Source organism: Zonotrichia leucophrys, chromosome 1, assembly GCF_028769735.1.
Source record: "Zonotrichia leucophrys gambelii isolate GWCS_2022_RI chromosome 1, RI_Zleu_2.0, whole genome shotgun sequence".
Classification (NCBI taxonomy): Eukaryota; Metazoa; Chordata; class Aves; order Passeriformes; family Passerellidae; genus Zonotrichia; species Zonotrichia leucophrys.
In genome coordinates, this window is record NC_088169.1 from 112260109 (window position 1) to 112279443 (window position 19335).

The 19335-nt window shown below is 40.3% G+C and overlaps 1 protein-coding gene across 1 annotated transcript in view; it reads right to left on the reverse strand.

Moving 5' to 3' along the window:
- Nucleotides 1-19335, reverse strand: part of CD247 (CD247 molecule) — a 52507-nt gene that overhangs the window by 12556 nt on the left and 20616 nt on the right.

The window sequence follows — 19335 nt, forward strand, 5'->3', positions numbered from 1 at the left end:
GAGTGGCAGACATTTCCCTAAGTACTTTAAATTGGCATTTTTAAATTAGACTTTACAGCTAGCTCATGGCTCCAGTAATCAAATATACTGGTAACAAGAAGAACAATTCCCAGCCAGGAGATTTACAAGACATTCCCACTTGCTTTTATCCTAGTTTCAAACTTCCAAAAGTCATTAAGCCCAGGTGGGCTGTCCCACCTGGTGGGAACTGAATGCAGAGATGCACAGGCCCAGCAAGAGCCTCACCAGGACTGGTGTCCCAGCCTGAGATTGATTTGCTGCCAGCAGAGCAGTGAAAAATCTCTCACAAGAGCACAAGCTAAGGGTGGAGGTGCTGGAGGGAGAATTGCAGCTACAAGGAGACCATTTACAGAGAGCAGTCCGCCCATGAGCCATTCCTTCCCCTGCAGCCAACATGCACCAAAGCTGGGACAGTGACAGGAGCCATCCCTGATGTATGCTCAAAGCCATGCCTGGACACTCATCACTGCTAATCCTACTGGAATCTCATCAGGGTTGGTTTTTTTTTCTTTTTCTGGGATCAATTTTCACCTGAACTCACTGACAGTGCCAGATCTAACCAGTGCCAAAAGAGCCAGAGTAAGGAAGGACACCAAACACCCAGCAATGAAACCATCCACTTTTCTAGGTTAAGTTCATAGGAACACTTTTCAAAACCCAGGTAGCTGTCACTCAAGTCTTGCAAAACATTTCTCATATTTTTTTCAGCAGATAAATGACTGAATCACAGGGCAGGCAGACATACAAGGTGGGAAAATGGTGGAAGGCTAGCAGGACAACTAGGAGCAGACTGTTTTAAGGCTAGCAAAACGTCAAGATGTTTTCACTGCAACATTCACTTGCAACGAGGCTTCTGAGGGTGAAGAAATTCCTGGTGAAGCTTGGTGTCAAGGAGGGAAATGGTTAAACCATCTGCAGATGCAGTGGGCAGGAAGGAGGTTGCACCAACGGCTGAGGCTCTGCCTGCAGGAGCTGCACACACCGGGAGGGAGAGGTTTCAGAGCAGTGCCCTGCCACTGACCCACTTAGTGCACCATGTTTGTGTCATGTTCTGCCCCTGCCTGAGTATGAACAGGCCAAAAACCTCCCCTGTGCAACAGCAAGTTAGATACAGAGTAGAGAGAAAGGGTGATTAAGGATTTGGGTTCATATTAGTTCCCTGCATAGTTTTCCTGCAGCATTGCTCAACAAAACTTAGCAATAATAATATTAACACCACTGGGGGATATTCCTCTCTGAAAGGAGCACATGAAGTGTTTCGCAGGCCTCATAAAAAAGAGCCAATGGATGAGCTGTCACAAAATGGAAATATCACAACAAACTTTGCCTGGGTCCTCGATGGACTCCTTCAGCGAAGGGGCTCAAACAAACCCAACTCCTTGGAGTCACACATTCCACTTGGGAAAAAAATAAAAAAGGAATTGCTTCTTCCACCTCTGAAATGCCCTTCCTATGATTTGGGAGCATTCACATTTCCATCATCCAGCAACTATGCAGCTAAAATTTTATGGCAGAGCAAAGCGATGCTGAAGAGAAAGGGCTCTGTCGTGGATCTGCAAATGGGGCAGGGATTCATTTATCCCTGTTAACACCTCACTGCTGAGGCTGCGCTCCTCTCTCAGGTGACAAAACTGTGGCTGGTGCATCTCCTCTGCTGCATTTTGTTAAGAGACACCTGAGGGACTACACCCAACTTTAGAAAACCTTATCTCAGATGGCATTCCAGGATAAGGGGAAAGCAAAGTGCTGTATTTTGAAACACACCTTCTCACACATAGGTGGGAAATGGCAAGAATCAAGAGCTTATATATAAATTTTGACTGGAATAAAGACTGTTAGAAAGCAATATATTCCGGTGTGGGGTGGGAGAAATAGGAAGAAAGAATTCCCTTATCATTAATGACTTCATGTAACACCTTTATTTCACCAACTATAAGATAAAACTAATGCATTAACTGTCAAAAATACTGAAGTGCTCTCAAAAGCTCAGGCACTGGAAGCTGGTACTTACTTAATTCCTTCTCTATGGAAACAGACTTGTAGGAAAAAAAATCCAAAAACCCAAGGAAGAGGACACCAATCTCTCATCACAAAGAAAATTTCCTGTTTATTTATACTATAAGTTCAAACCATTCTTTGGCAGTATTTGGAACTCAGATGAAGTAATTATGATTTACCCATTGCGTGCAACTAATATTAAAATTTGTCAAGTTAATTCCAGTAATTACTTGGGAATACACTGAAAATCTGGAAAGGTGAGCTACCATGAGTAATTTAAATTCATTTCATCCACAGCACTACATTTACCCTATTGGTTTATCTTCAAGATTTTTTGTTAAAAGATTTTCCAGAAATTTAGCAAAGGGAAATGCTATTCTGTGGCTTATGACTAGATTTAGTTTAGTTTTGTTTTCCTGGAGTGGTGGCACAGCCATTTCAGAGGATTTAGATCCCTTGTATTTATTCTTTCCATCTTAACATAGACAAGCAGCTCTCAGCCACTTACCAGATGTATTTTACAGAATAATTCTGTTCATACCTTCAAGTTTCAGAGCACCTATCTGCAGCAGCCACTTGAGATGGGATATTATGTTGTCTCTGATTTTTCTCATTCCAACTAATTTTCTAAGTGTAGAATCAAGCACTTGTACTGCCATTGCATTCATCTAATTGCTTGTCAGCCTCATAAAACATATTCCTTTTAAGATCTTTAATGCTGCTTCTAAAATGGATGAAAATTTTGAAATTATGTTTACTTTAAACCGCCCCTCTCTCCCACAAAAAGCCAGATTGGGAAGCCTCTGGGATGTGGAGAGAGAGATAAAAAGGCTGTGTAGAAACTGTATTTGTTTGCTTTCTGTGTGCAGCTGAGATGGATTTAGAATGCAAAGGAAATTTATATGAGCTCCATTTTTCATAGCACTGGGAGCTTAGGTCAGCTTTATTGAAAGCACAGTTTGGGAAAGTGCAGTCACAGAACTGCTGGATGGAGTGAAAAATTGCCAAGTGATCAAATGCCCACAGAAAATAAATTTTCTCCTAAGAGGATCCTTAGTGTTTAATTTACTTTTTGTACTCTGTAAGAAAAATCTTTCTTCTACTTCTATCCATTACAAGTTTTTCTTGCCATAGAACCGTTTATTGTGTATCGCACTATCTAAAATACCTAACAAAAAACTGTGTAGCCAGAAAATGCATGGGCTTGTAGAGGACAAAACACTGTCCTCCCCTAATACAAATGCTTTTCTGAGATTGGTTGTGATGAATCCATTGTTCATTCACATCTGGACTTGGTGTGTGTCCCTAATAGGGCAGAGGGGAAGAGGGAGGTGCCAGGGACCCTGTTTGAGGTGCTTTGCAGTGGCCTCATCTGCTCCGCCGGGAGCTTCTGCCATGTGCAAGCCTGGAATTAATCCCATTAAGCAAAGTGTTATCCTACAGAATTAGCCATTAGATGTGCATTAATTATTTCAATCTACCCCCTGAAATCCATTTGGAGAAGCTGCCCTGTTCTTACAGACAAAAAAAGTGAAGCTGTGGGAGCCAATAGCACCGACGAGGATTGTGCTGGGGTTTATCGCATCCAAGCGGAGGAAGAAACTCAAGTGAATGTAAAATGTCCTGGTTTTCTTCCCAGTAAAGAGCAGATTCCAAAATGGGTGGATTCATTCCCACACCACTGATTTCAAGTTAGCAAAGGCCATTTAATTCAATGAGAATGGGTTTAGCCACAGAGCAGACACGCACACCTTCAAAGATGCACAAGAAACAGGCAGTGTGCATCTATAATTCAAATATAAATACAAATGTTTTTCTAACACACTACATTTCATTATGCAAAAAATATTTATTCAATCTAACAAATTTAAATTTGGAGAGTATACTCTACGCAATTTTTATCTGGAAAATAAACTTTTTCATTACTCTTTAAATTCTCTGTATTCTACCCTGATTTCGAAGTAACCTGACAGTTTGTTCTTCTGCAATTGATTTCACATGCCTACACATTAGAAGTCAGAAAAAAAAGAAAAAGGAAAAAATTGCCTCTGAACCCTTTAATTTAAAAGTATTCTTTTTCTAGAAATATATCCTAAAGCTGTATTTCTGTTTTATCAACAAAAATTATCAGTGGTTTACTCCAAGTCCATTGCAAGAACTACATTAGAATTATTTACTACAAGGCAAAAAAGAGCAGGAAAGACTGGATGGTTCAGCTCATTGCACAGCACCAAATATACATATTTAATTCTCCAAACATTTCTGCATTTCCACTGAAAAAGAGCACAGCACATGCAAAAAGTCTGTGCACATAAAGCAAAAGAAATCTAGCTTTGTAACCTGCTCTACCTAATACTGTTTAGGATATAAAATTGGTTCACCAAAAATGATGGAAAAATAAAATCACTATGTATTTCTGCTGCCAGTCGATTTTCTGCTTGGACAGGACAAAAAAAGTCATTTCCTAACAGATTCCATGCACCTGAAATTTATTGAACACAACGGCATCCACTGTCACATAGTGAGTTTTTATCTAAATTAAATTATGTAGGGATGTAGATACAGCTACAGAGCAAACATTATCTTAATTAATTAATTTCATTTCATAAAGATGCATTTAATTAGATATGCTGGGAAAAAACAATGAAACCTAAACAGTGATATCATAGGCAAATCTGCATAGACCTTAGACAGTATTATTTCACCAAACTAGTGCCACAAGCCCCCTGAAGACAAATTTTCCTGCTAGCAAGACCCATCCTCCTCCAGTGTCCCACTGACTCTTAAATAACTCACTCTTGTAAGTTTATGATCAGAAAAAAGTCCCTAAAAGAGAAGTCTGACCAGCTGGGACAGAGAAAATCTGTTCAGTTATTTTATTACCATGCTAACAATTGGTGATCCCAACACTACGGTTTTCAGACATAGTTTACAGCAATAAAAGCAATTTCTTCTCTTTTCCCTGTAACATTTCTAACACTGTCATAATGGTGGCAGCATAAAAAGTGAAAAAATACTTGTAAAATCCTATGCAAAATTATTATGTACTCTTTAGAAGCAGCAATTGAGTGACAGTTTTATGCCACTATTTATAATCTAGGTAAAGCGAAATAAAGTATAACACTGAACATACTGCTTCACTTAAAATTCTCAGCTGACTACAACACAGAAATACCCTCCTGGTGGGCTGTTCAGAGATTAGAATTTCTGCAGCTTTTAAGAGATTAAATTCTGCAGCTGGTTAAGCTGTCTGCAGAATAACCCGATATCAGATATTGGGCATAGTTAGAATTCATGCACAACCAATTTGTAATTCAAGACACACCTGTATAATTAAGATTTTTCAAAAATCATATTTCAAAAGTAGTTGTACTTTCAGTTTTTTGGGAAGTGTCACTAAGTCATGTTTTAAAAACAAAATAAACACTGCCATTTGAATTTCTCTTAGCAGAATACTGCAACTGGAGTGAAGAGGGCACATTTGTCTGTTTGCATAGACTTGCTTCCCATCAGAAACATCTTCTGCAGACTCAGAAAGATCAAGCTCTACTGGCAGATGGACAGTTTAAATTTTGCCATCCAGAAAGGTATGCAGCAGTGAAATCAATAATGAAAACTCTAAATAATGTTATTAACACATGTGGATCAACTTGTGAACTCTTGATTCCCAGAAACCCTACTGACTACTGATTTCCACAGAAATGTTTTGTGCTTATTCTGTTGTGGGGGAGTCTGATGGCACCAGCATTTTTATGGAAATAATGCACAGTCATTTTGCTCAATGACTACTCACTTTACAACTGAAGAAGCAAAATTGATATCCTTATCTTCAGTCAAGATTTGTATTTTATTTTTATTAATGACCAGAAGTGTAAAAGTGAAAAAGCCAGTTCCATATACTGCTTGCAATATTATAGAGAATTTAGCATTACGCTCCCAGTTGTTTTTGTCCAAGTTCCTCAATTCACAAATGCACCACTAGGTCAAAAGAGAACACCAGCAGTTTCTACAAAACTATGCCTGACTTTATTTTAAAATATCCTTTTTAACCTTATTAGATCACATAGGAATCAAAATCTAGAGCACAAGCGTGGAGATGATTATAAGATGTTGTGTTTGAATGATCCCACTCAAACAACTGCTGCACAAACTTCCTGGGTACTTGTCAAAAGGCCAAGAAAGTGCATTTTATGCAGACAATCTTAATGGTGGGAAATGACAGAAAACAAAGTGATGTCATCAAATTATTTTCTATAGTTACCAGAGTGTTCCATGCTGTCCTATTTGTAAAATCACTCTGTGCTGTAAAAAGTTTTACAAAATAGGACTTGGAGCATGAACAAGTACTTGCAGTGTAATGGTGTTCTCAATGCTTGTCAGGAAAGTCCAGGGAGGAACAGAAAACCCAGAGCCATGACATCAGCCAAGGACACTCTTTTATTTGCTGCCCCCCTGGGCATTGCACACCAGACACTCTCCAGGCTGGTTTTAATAATAGCTTTATAGCCATAGTTAAGGAGAGACTGACTGCTTTATTATCCTTTGCAGACAGATAAATCACATTTCTTACACCTACCCAACTGGCTCACCTCTGTGTTACAGCTTTCTATCCTGAGCACTTATTGTCCTTTGATCAGCTTTTGTTAATGATGCCCTCCTCTTTTTACAGACCATACCAGAGATACCATGACTTACCTTTGCCTTTCTTATACATTCTGGATGTGGTGCACTTTGGTCAGAAAAGATCAGGTCTGTGTTTCAGTGTGGACCATACAAATCAGGGCTTGATGCCACTCTCTCAGAAAAACAAATGAATTTTCTTGCTCCAGCACCTTGCTGCTGCATCCTGGTGCAGCCCCAGAAAATCCCCCATCATTTACCACACAGCAGCTGCACAAACCAGCCAGGCTTTTCGGGAACTGCTCAGGAGATGTTTGCCCAGCAGCTCACCTGTGATTTTTCTGGTTTACTCTGGCCTGCCAAGGGGCAGGACATGGGCTCAGTGGAGGAGGAAGCCTTCTCCATGTATGCTCCCCTCCAGCACTGCACAAGCTGGCTCTGGCCGCCATTGCCACAACACAGGCTGGCTCCTTCTGTCAGAAATCTCCGTCCTTTTTGTCTCTTCAGTCAGGTTAACATCACTAATCGTGGGGTTTTTTTTCCTATTCCTTTACTTCAACCTTTCTTCCTTGTTCAAAACACCTGATTTCTGGGAGACCTTTGAGTATTTTGAAGATCTGGCTACAAAGCTGATTATGAAATGGCTCGAATATTTTCTACAGATTTGTTTCCTTGCTGAGACACTCTTGGGGGCTGTGCTCGCCTGCCTGCCAGCAACCACAAGATCCATGCCCACGGAGTCCCTTTCACTTATAAACTGTGGCAACAAAGCCAAGCTCCAGGTCCCTCACTCATGCACACCCTGGCCCCCTCAAACCTCAAAGCGCGACATGACGCTTCCCTTCGGCAGATACGGATCTACCCCCCACACACCGCCCCGGCAAAAACACATCTGAGACTCTCCTCTGCTCAGCCAGCCAACCCAGGTGTGGCTGGGAAAGCACTTGCTCAGAGCAGCTGAAAACTCCTCTAACTGAGGTAGAAATTGTTACCTCAAAATAAAGTAAGTGTAGGAGCAGGGTTTATAATTTCAGGGCTCTTCAGCCTCTCTTTTTTTACAGCAGGAATAAAAAAACCCAACCAAATGAACAAAAAAAGGGCAACACCTTCAGTCTGGGTCACAGGTACTGTTTTCCCAAACTTGGGACCTTAAGCAAGCAATCCTCTGAGAAACACACAGGCAGCCCTGGGGACAGGTGACCCCACAGAGGCAGGAAGCAGCAGCAACATCTGGGATCAGTGTCCCAGCTCTGCTCCAAGGCAGACCCTGCAGAAAGACTGCACAACCCACCAAAGAGGCGTCACACCAACCCCACCACGCAGCAAGAGCAGGGACTGCTTTTCCTTTGAAGTACCTGGCTCCAAAGAAAGCCCTTTTGACACCCTCCAGGCAATATGTGTATGACACCATCTTACACAGCAGCACTTTTTTTTTAAATTAAAGAGTGGTGGGAAAGGTTGTTTGTTTGTTTTCAAAACATGACTGTCTTTGTGGGAGTTACTGCGTTCACCCATGAAATGGGACTTGTCTGCAGAGCTCAGCAGAGAGGACCCAATGCCTCAACACAGAATGTCCTGCACCTCTGCTGCCTGAGCTGGAAAATTTGGCTCTCAGCATATCCTGGGAGCTTGGAGAAAAAAGAAAAAGACAACACCCAATGATCTTGTGTTGTAGTGCCAGACTAAGGCTGCAACAGGGCAGTGTGAGTCCAAATGCTGCCAGACAGGCTAAGGCAGAAAGGGAAGGGGACAAGTTGTTTTTCCTTCTTCCATTTCCATTTTTTTTTAAAGGCAAAACACTTTTCTGGATTTTTTTTTTTTTTCAGAAGACAGCTTTGACTCTGGATTCAAAATTGCCAGACACAAAACCAAATTCACATCCATATGGAACAACCATGGATACACAAACTCTCCTCTTTTATGCACAGGACCATGAACTGCAGCATGAATTTTCTGAATATTTCTTGCCAACTCCCACTTCTTCATAATGAGCAACTGGAAAGTTTCAATCTGAATAACTGACTTTATAGATTTAGGGAAAAACAAGTCAATTTATTATGACAAAGGGCAAAAAAAGCCCTGTTTGTCCTCTCCAGAATATACTGTATTGGCTCCTGTGAGCAAGCAACAAAACAGGTTGTCATTCAGAAGTTTAAACCCAAGCCTTATGATGTTAGGCTATATCTTTCTCATAAGAAATACAAATTCTAGGTAATCCCAAAATACCAGCAGAGATGCAAAAGCATCAAAATATCTGTATTTGAAGGCTTTCTTCTTATTCAAGAACATTTCACCCCTTCATTCCAAACACGTGCTGGAGTTGGAATAATCAAAATCAAAATCTATACTGAACTTTTGATAAACATCTTCAATTTGCCAACGCTGGTATTGCCTTTGCCCCATTATTTTGCATTTATGTAGCCTCAGAGCATTCTCCTCCTGAAGTGACTATTGATAAGCCAGTGACAGATACACTGAAAGAAATACAGAGATATAACAGGATTCCCTTCCTGCCATCTTCCAGAGCTGCAGGACTTGGCTAAATCAGTGATGCTCTTCAGTTTAAGTGAGTGCCTCAAACTTTTGGGTTCACCCATTGCCATTTTCTCTCAGGTGCAACGTGCTCACTGTCTTTCCCTTCCACAGAAACATAGGTGCAATACCATAGACCAAGGGTGTATGTACATATGTTCATGGATACACCACATAACCCTCAGACATATTTTTATATGTGTGCCTATGTCTACATGCACTCACCCCAGCCATTTCTTCTGTCTGTGGAAAAGAAGAGTAAGAAGCTTCGAATGGATTCATAAAAACAGACAATAACATATTTTCCACTCAAGCAGGGAGGAACTACAAATTCATTTGTAATTTTACTCCTCTGTGTAAAGGATGAGACCTAAACAATACAGACAAAACAGTGGAAAATTAAAGCATTTCGTCTGTTCAGCATTTTCTGTCCTGTTCTTGCTAGTGGTAAACAGCCCTACCAGTGGGTAAGCCCTGCTTCAGCTCAGAGAGCATCCCTGAACACACTGGTACAGCCAGGGAACAGCTGATGCCCCAGGCACAGCAAGGATACATCATACAAAGACAGACAGGCCTGTTCTCCCTGGCCAAAATCTGTTTTTCTGGATGAGAATGTCATGTTTTCCTGCATACAGCCTGGGCTTTGCCAGCACTCATAAGTGCAACTCAACTACATCAGGGACAGTGCTGAAACTCAAAACTACATGCACTTGTTAGTACTCACATCCACGTGCTAGCTCTACCTAAGTCACTATCATCTATTTCAACACTCTGTTATCTGGGACATCTGTTATCACAGGCAATCTAAAGGGCTGCAGGCTACATTCATTCACACCTCACATCCCAAGATCATGACAAAAGAGCTGCATCCTCTCTTTTCTTTCTAATCAGGGTCTTTGCCATACACGCATCGGCATTTTTCTATCATTGAGAAGTTAAGAAAGGGGTGTATGTATTTTTTGAAGAAAAATCCCTAAAGACCTGGTCAACCACATGAACCCCAGCAGTTGAGGTTTGAAGAAAAATTATCACTTTTTTGAGAAAGGTCAGAAATTAAGGACAGGTCAGAGTTGTAGTTTTTGGAGGATAAAAAATCAGGGTAATAAATGAATTCAGCACAAGGTATCTTAGGTTATTGCAGAGTTTGTGTGGTGGTTTACAGTGTGTCCTTAACTGCATGGACAAAAGAGCCATGAAATCAGATGTTTGCTTCTTTCTCTCTTTATTTACAGTGTTCCTAGCTACTGGGTACTTGTCAAAGCCCAGCCACCAGTCACAGAAGCTAAATAGTTAATCAGTAAGCTGAAGGAAAAGTCTTGTGGGAGAGCATGTTGCGTGTCTCCTTCAAAATACTGCACTGGAGAGCCTAAAAGATAGCAGAGCCTCAAATATCAAAAGTTACAGGGCACCAGAAAGTAAGATGATAAAGTACAAAAACTACATTAAGTAGAGCCTGTTAATGTTTGTAATAAAAAGGACTAAATTGTTAACAGAGAGAGAAAGGACTTCAAAATAATAGTATTTTTTAAAAATCAACACATTATTTCTTGCTTGCTTTTGACCATAAAACCTTTAATTGTGAGCACATATTATGTTGCATTTGGTATTTAGACCACGTTACAGGAACATTTTTCTTTGCAAAAGTAAGAACACATTAAATTTCATGCTTGACGTGTTCATTTGTGCTAAAGGAGAAGTAACTGCCCAGGGCCCAGATTACATCCGCCTCAAAGCAGCAAACCAAAGCTTTAACTTCCACTGGTAGGTTAATTGCCTGCTTGAACATCCTTTTCAGCCTTGAGATGAACCTGATAATTCACCCAAAAAAGCTGAAAAGCTCGATTTATTTTTGTCCCAGTGCAGAAAATGGTATGTGTGCTCTAAGACAGTCCAGTGATGGAAATTCATCTCTTCTGGTGCCCCAGACTGTTAGCTGAGTTAGCACACTAAAAAGTTCAAGTTACGTTCATCAGTTTGCTATAACTAAAAATGGTGCTCTCGTTGCAAACACTCTTGTTGATTTTCTTCTTAAAAATACCAAAGTCTTGTGGCACTAAAGATTGGAAAAAATGCAGTTTTAATACTTCATGCTGCTGACTTGCATCCATTGTAATATTAAAAAAGAAGGAGCACTCTGTCTTTGCTGAAAGGTCCATAATGGAACACCACAGCTCAGAGCACCCCTTTGGAAGAGATCACAATTTACAAGTATTTTCTTTCTGAAAAATGGAAACTTGGAATTTTTGGGGTTGTTTTTCTAAAATATCAAAGGAAATATAAAACCATGTACACTTTCATGCGATATTTCATTTTTAATTCTCATGAAGTCTCATTTTTAAATATCAAACAATAAGTCTTTTCTAAATCAAAGAATCTTCTGGTTGTTATGAGAAAACTCTTTAAAAAGCTCACAATTAAACAGATGAAAGTTTTTCACTTGACTCTGGAAAAGAGTTTTTAAGTCTCTCTGTTTTGGGATCTAAGTTCTGGTATGATTTAGTAATGTCTCTTTGCTGTGCTGGTATTGGAAGAGCATAACTTATTTATTTAATTTACTACAGTTATACAAGTAACTTTGTAGCATCCTGAATTTTAATTTAGTCTACACCATTTCAGATAGAGAAAATTCAACAGCTGAATGGCCAAAACCCATTTATTTAAAACATTCTCATTTTTAGTGCTGCAGGATCTCTTCTGGGATATTTCCCACCTTCATCTCTATTGCAGTGACCCATACCCCCAGCCTGCAACCCAAAGGGTGAGTGCACAGACCCCTCAGAGTGCAATTTGGTTCAGCACAAAGTCAGCAGAGAGCTGTGTGTGGCTCAGCTCTGCTGGGCAAGCCCCAGCCCAGCTGCTTGCTGCTGTTTACGATAAAAGGTGACCCCACGGGAGGCAGCCTCACCCACGGAAACACCCCAGTTCACAGAAGTCATCGTCTTTCTGACTCTCTGTGGGGTTTTCTGCTGCTTGTTTCAGTCCCCACAGTGGCAGGATGATTTTCCAGCTGTGCCCCAGAGTCACAGCTGGGGGATGCTCTGGCTCTTGGTGGAGTTTACAGAACCTTCTCCCACCCGAGGCCACCTCCTTGCCCCGACACCCCTTCCCACTGCAGAAACCTTTCCAGTTCATCTCCGCATCTGCAGATTTCAGATCGATATCCACGAGGTGCAGCGAGGGCAAAAATATGAGACAGATCACTGAGAAGCATTCAGCAACTCCCAAAGGTACAAACACAGCAAGGGCTCCTGTGGCAGCCACAGAAGGACAGAGGAAAATGTGTAGAGGCAAGCAAGCACATGACAAGCACTGAAAAGGTAACAGCAAATTTAGATAGGATGTGGTGGAAACAGCAGAGACACTGAACTGCCAAGCCTACATGCTTAAAAAAAAAAAAAGCCAGGGTTCTATAAATAATTAGTTTGCATTCAAATGTAAATGAAAACAAAAGCATAGGATACTTGAGAAAAATGTGATACATTAGCAGTTCTGTAACAGACAGAATCAAACAAATGTTTAACGGGACTGTTTAGTTGTGCAGCAAGACAGGCATTAATGCCCATTTTGGATACTTTCAGAAAAGCCAAGCCACCATTTGTGGTCTCCCACCTTCCTTCCAAGAGCCACATTTCCCTGCAAACTTGTTATGCTTTCAGCACTGACTAAAAATACAGAAAAAAAGAATGGATTAGACTAAGATTCTCATCCTGCTCCCTCCAAATTTCACAGTACACTCAAGGAACAGGATCCTATGCTGATATATTAAAGACCATTAAGTATTTAATATTTGATACTGAGTTTCTTTTGATAGACACTGAAACACATTGAAGGTAAATACATGTGTGATACCCCAAATAAAAATCACTAGGGGAAATTCTGAGCAGGGCACGGAAATCCAGGTTAAACTGGCAACAGGCTTGAAGTGGGGGAACACTACAACACATTTCTCTGTTTTTGTTTTAAAGAGGAAACAGTGATCTCCTCTTGTTTACTGAGGCAGAGGGCAGCACAACAGCAAACATGAGTTTTCTGACATATCTGAATCACAGTGATGCCTTTTTATTGAGTAAAACATAGCTAAGGATAAAAAGCACTGCAATACTTGTATTCAATTTAAAAAAATGTTTAAGAATTATGTAATTCACACAGCAGCAGTCAGTGAATTAAAAACTGGTGCAAACCATCATTAAAGTTGGTGCAAACTTTGGCTGAACTTCGGATACCAACTTACATCTACTTTTTCCTGGTATTCTGACAGGAGGGAAGGGAACCCATGAGCTAAGCAGTTTACCTCTGTTTGGTTAGCTCTAAAGACATAATCTGCAGTGAAGTAAAGTGGTCATATTCTGGAATTTTTAAAACAAAGATAAATGGCACACATTGGATGAGTTATTGCATGTCTATCATATGTCCGTGAAATTCTGTCTGATATTGTAGACTGCTTCTGAGTTAAATACGTGTTCCAAACCTGTGTCGTCTATAAGTTTTATTCATATACTGCTATATTTCTCTGCCATTGTTATTAAACATGATATTAAATATCATATCTTACAGATCCTCACTAATCATCTCTTCAGACCCAAATTTCCCCCTGCACATCATACTGGACCAATATTACAATATCTACAGGACCAATATTCCATCAGGTACAATACCTCCCACCTCTCTCTCTGTGTAGCACCAGAAAAAATGATTCAGATAAATCCATCATCCATTCCTTTGTGGAGATAATTAATAACAATTTACTGAGTAATCAGTTTAGTTATCCTCATAATATTTGGTAAAGCTACTTTGCATTTTATCTTTCTGCATTCCTCTCTTGTGTATTTCCCAAAGATTTTTTCCTGAAACATTTCAGCCCATTGAGGCGCAGCATGAACAGATTTTTTGCTGATCCCTGCTCTTCTTGTTCCTGGGGAATTAGCAGCACATTTGCTGGTTTTGTGTCATGCACAGAACCGACCCTGTAATGGTTCAATCCCAATTTTACAGCCAGTGGAGGAACAGTAAGGATTACTTATGTGCAAACAATGAATAACAGAAATACCTGAGGACACAAAGTGTTAAAAGGTAGGAATGCAAACTCTGGTGTGGACAGTTCTGATGGACAGCATATATGTTTATCCAAACCTATGTGCTCACCTGTAAGGAAGGTATCACTGTCACAGCTTAATGCTATGTGAGATTCAACCCCACAACCCTCATGAGATGAATCCAGAGCTCACTCTGGGGTTCTGTGCTCATCCTCATCTGTGTAAGCAAAACTTTAGGAAGGTCATTTCTACCTTTGCCTTAGGGGTCACCATCAAAGCAGTGTTTGAATCTCATCTTGCCTCTGAACCACAGCTTGGCTTCCCAGGATCATTTCTAACATGAAAAGGATGATATAAAGGTAAGTTACTGGGCTATCATCCCTACAATTCTCCCCTTAACCCTATCCTTTGCTGCTTACCCTCTGATGCTTCCCCTTTTGTTCTCACCTCGGCTGTCTCTGCAAGAAGCCTAACCCTGACAGAACATTTGCCTCGTTCTCTCCTCCCCTCCTTTTAATCTTACCCTTTCTCCCCACTCCACATGCATCCCACAGCTCCAATTTTAAATCACCCAGTAAAAAATTCCAACCAAACTCAAACCATCCACAGCCACATAATCCCAGGTAACTGCAGAGGGCCTGGCTCTGTGCAAGCTTTGAGGTCCCACTTATCCATCCCAAATGGAAGGTCTAGGTCTGTGTCCCTCACTGTGTCAGGCCAAAAGATTCACCTGCTCTGCCTTATCAACAAAGGACCTGAACAAATCAGGTACTTGACTGAAAAATTTTTAGGAAGTTCCTAAAAACTACCCCAGGCTGCTTTTGCAGCATTTTAGCCAGCAGAGAGAAACTGCGCTGATAAAATCCCTTTTGTTCAGAGTGCTGAGGGAAAGATGCAGGTCAGATGACTGATGTTGCTTTTCTGTATGAAAAAACCTCCTTATTTTAATGGCCATAGTAATAAAATCTTGCCCCAGAGCCCAACGTGAGACACAAGCTGTGTATTCTCTTGGAAAGCCTCAGCATTATTAGAATACACTTATTTTTAGCATGCAGCATATTGAGGTATTTTATATATCAATGCTGTGTTAAAAATAACATAAAATAGATGTAACACATAATTATATATTTATCTTAAATGCTTCTTTATCTATACTGTGTTGATTAAACCAGGAGGATATAAGAAAACAGGCTATAATAGGTTATATTGGATTAAAGCTTGAGTTACTGAAATTGCTTAGGATATTTGGTTCATTTAAAGTTATCCAGTAGCAATGAATAGTTGTAGTATTGCCAGAATTTAGGTAGTTTGAGTTATAAAAAAATACACATGCACTATTCCCAGTACTTGAACATACTATGAAAATTAAATCAAAGTTTTAATGCACCTGTAAATGTTATCATATGAAAAAAAATCTATCATAGAATATTTACTCAAAATAACTCAAATGCAGTCATTTTCTTTCCTGGGACAAAAATAAATCCAAAAAATTTTCCTGGCTGGAAGAAAAATAAGTCTAAATCTAATTATTCTATTTTCCCTTAGCTATTCAGGGAGTAGCTGTGTCCCAGGAGTCCAGGTTGGCTTTTTACAAATAATAGCACAGTACATAATGAAAAATTTAAAAATTTTAAAATACTCTTTATTTCCACTTAGCTGTAGTAAGTGGTAGGCAAAGCCTGCCATTGTCATACTCAAAGCAAGATTCCCACTTTCAAGAGATAAGGCACTGAACAGGGTCAAGATAAAGAAAAATATATTTATAATCCAGAAACATAATATGACAAAAACAAAACCAAATTTATTTGGAGTTATATTGTTCCAGTGTGAAATAGGTTACACTAGCTGAGTCCATATCACCTCTTCTTATACATTTGCCTTTTTTAATCAAAAGCCTGGAGTACAAATTTGTAACAAATTTTGTTGAATATATTCCAATTAAAACATGAAGGACTCTTAACAAAAACAAACAAAAAATAGAAAACAAAACCCCAGCAATACTAAAAAGCAGTTTCATGCGAGAGAAGGATATACAAAAGAAAACCAAAGTTTCCAGACAAGTCCAAAATTAGGGTATACAGGAAGCAGAAGGAGATGACAACTGCTGTATAATTTCATTTAAACAAACTCTTAATTTGACAAAACGCATTATCCCTGTGAACTGCTGGCCTACTAATTTGTGTCCCCATTTGTTTTCTCTTTCAGCTGAGTCTGCAGCTCCCAGAATAAAGCTGTCACTTGAGGCAGCAGGTGCCTCCATCCCCGCCTCCGACCTACAACAGTTATGACACGAGATTAAGAAAAACAGCCACCCCTGGCAGCCGGGCTGGCACGTAATGAACAGTTTAACCCTGGATAAACCTAATGACAAGTGTGGGTGGCTTTGATTGAAATGACAAGGCAGTTTGTCACCCGTTGCTCTGTCACAGAGATCGGCAGTGCTGGCTGAGTTTTCTGCTGAGTTGAGGGGAAAGCAGCCCGGCACCTGCGCATTTCAGAAGGAGCACGCAAGAACACTGAAAACAAAAGGAGTCACGGTCTCGGTGGTGAAGCAGCTCTCTGACCCTAAACAAGTCAGCAGTGGAAGAGATGCAGCCTCTAAGATGCTCTTGTGAGAAAACAGCACTGTCTCTGGAGACTGATGGAAAATTTTGAACAAAAACCCAACCAAACCCACAAAGCTCTTAGTTTAAATTACCCAGAGGCTTTTGACAGAGGTACTCAGCTATCCAGTTGACCTCCACGTGAAACTCCCAACAGCAACCTGCCTTGCTGTAGGCTTGTATTTCTCATTGATGAATGTTCAGTGCCCATAAAACGATAACAGCAAGAGTTGATTGCCATTGTAAATCATTAAATAGTCTTGAGGCCCAGCCATCAATCACTGCAGTTTTAGATGATACTGTTTATGGTGTTACACATGCACCTGCTTAAATACAGCAGCTGTCCTCAAAAGACTGCATGTGCCTCAGCCCTGCCAAGACTTGTGTTTCTGGTTAACCCTAGCTTCAATTAGTGCATTCATTAATACACTATGAGGTGCAACACAATCAGAACCCAAGTGAACAAGCAGCAAAGGGGTATGGGACAGAAACAGGCAACGGCCATTTGACATTCATGTGGCAGATCAGCAACAGTCCTGGATCCAAAAGGACCACAAATGGGAAAGGCATGTGCCACACCAAGTGACAACCAGCACTGTGAGAGGCACTGTGGGTTTCCTGTACAGGAGGAAAATGAATACCACAACTTCAGACCCTGTGACATTATTGAACTGATTCTCTGTATTAATTTGAAGACTGTAGCCTTACCATGCTTTCGTTTTCTACACCCGCACATGGCTTTCCTGAAAGCCCCTCTCATTCTGGTCCTCAAGGCCGAAGGGGAAGAATTCAAAACATTTTCAGCCTCTGTATCTGAAGAAAATTTATGATAGCTCTTCTGCCACCTACTCTCCCCATTCCCTTTCAACACCTTGGAAAACCCCTGCTGTTTTAAATTTAGAAACCTTTCCAGTTACAGATGCCAGCATTTTGAGGCAGTCAAATGTTCATCATCCTGCTGCTCTGCTAAGATCAGTAGCAGCCCACCTGAGGGTTGGCTACCCAGCAGTAATCCTAGGACAGACATCTGGGTTAATGCAGACACACAATCCAGTCTCACAGCAATCCCCTGGGAACTCAAGATTTTATTCCTGCTTTCCATGTGTATATTTTGCTTGGAAACAACAAAGTACTTCTCTATTTACATGTTGCTAGAAATAAGAAACAAATCAAGAAGGTTGAAGGATGCACTTTCTCCACTGAAGCCTCTAATTTAATGCAGCAGTTGCAGTATTGTCTTTTCAAGAGAAAAACAGACTCATAGCAAGATTTCCCTCCTGGCCATAACACCCTTCTGCCAGCTCGCTGCAGAACAACACATCCATGGCAGGTTTTTTGGAGGTTATTTTCATCTTAATCCCCTTCAAATGTCAGCTGCTGATGTCCAGCTCCTCCAAGGTAAAGCCAGCTTCACTGTTTCCATCTAACAGATGGTTGCTTAAGCTGAATCCTGCTGCCTTGTGGTTTTCAGCACATCTTTAGCATTGCCAGTAACAGGGATAGTATCACAGAGAGTACCTCTTTAACAACCACACTCAAACCTTGTATCTAATATCAGTTAAGGCTTTTCCAATGCCCTTTCTATCTTAGCTAAATCCTCACTGAACTATCTCATTTACTCCTTATCTTCTTTGCACATGTCCTTTTGGGCTCTACTATTTAGTAAAATTTCAGCATCCCCAGAATCCTCTTATGAGTCACCAAATGGATTTTAATCATATTCTGTGCCATACTGCTATGTCTGGGCTTTTCCATACTGGACATGACACTTAGACATATCTAAGTGCTGTCAATCAGGTTGGCTTTGGTTGATGATTTTAAAATTTCTTCCAATTTGGTGGTTGTAAAGGTATGCAGAGTATCTTACAACTCACTTACTACATGCGTTTATCTTCCATTCCTTTTCATTCTTGCTGCAACAGCTTTTATGGAGATACTTTTCTTATCTTAATATGAGTTTCTACTTATATAGCAGTTTTTGTGCAGAACCAGCAACATGAAACAACTTCCCCTTGCTTTAGCTGAAAGCTCATAAGCAAAGCTCCTGAGATATACTTTTACAAAAAAAGTTTCTTTCCAGCTCTAGTCTGGTTTTCCATTTTATTAGTTCACCATGAATTCAAGCACAGAAAGATTAAATATGGTTATTTAATGGATAGAGCAAGTGGGAGTTCTGTTGCTGACTTTGACAGAGACTTTCTGAAAAACAATTAACCATTTTGCACTTTGATTTACCCCACCAGAATAGAAATTACAAGACCATACTACTTCAGGAGAGGAAGGTGAGGACCTAGTATGGGTTATGAAGTACTTCCAATTCCTAAGGAATTCTTAGATTAATGAAAGCAATGAGATGAGTAGCAAGTGCTGATTCATTAAAAGATTAAAAATAGTCTTCAGTGCAGGAGGAGAAGGTGCTCATCAGGTAATTGCTCAGACATGCTGGGAACATCATTTATTCTGCAGGTAGATGGTGTCAAGCCACATTCCCAAATCACGTTACAGCCCAGCCAAAACCAAAGGCTATC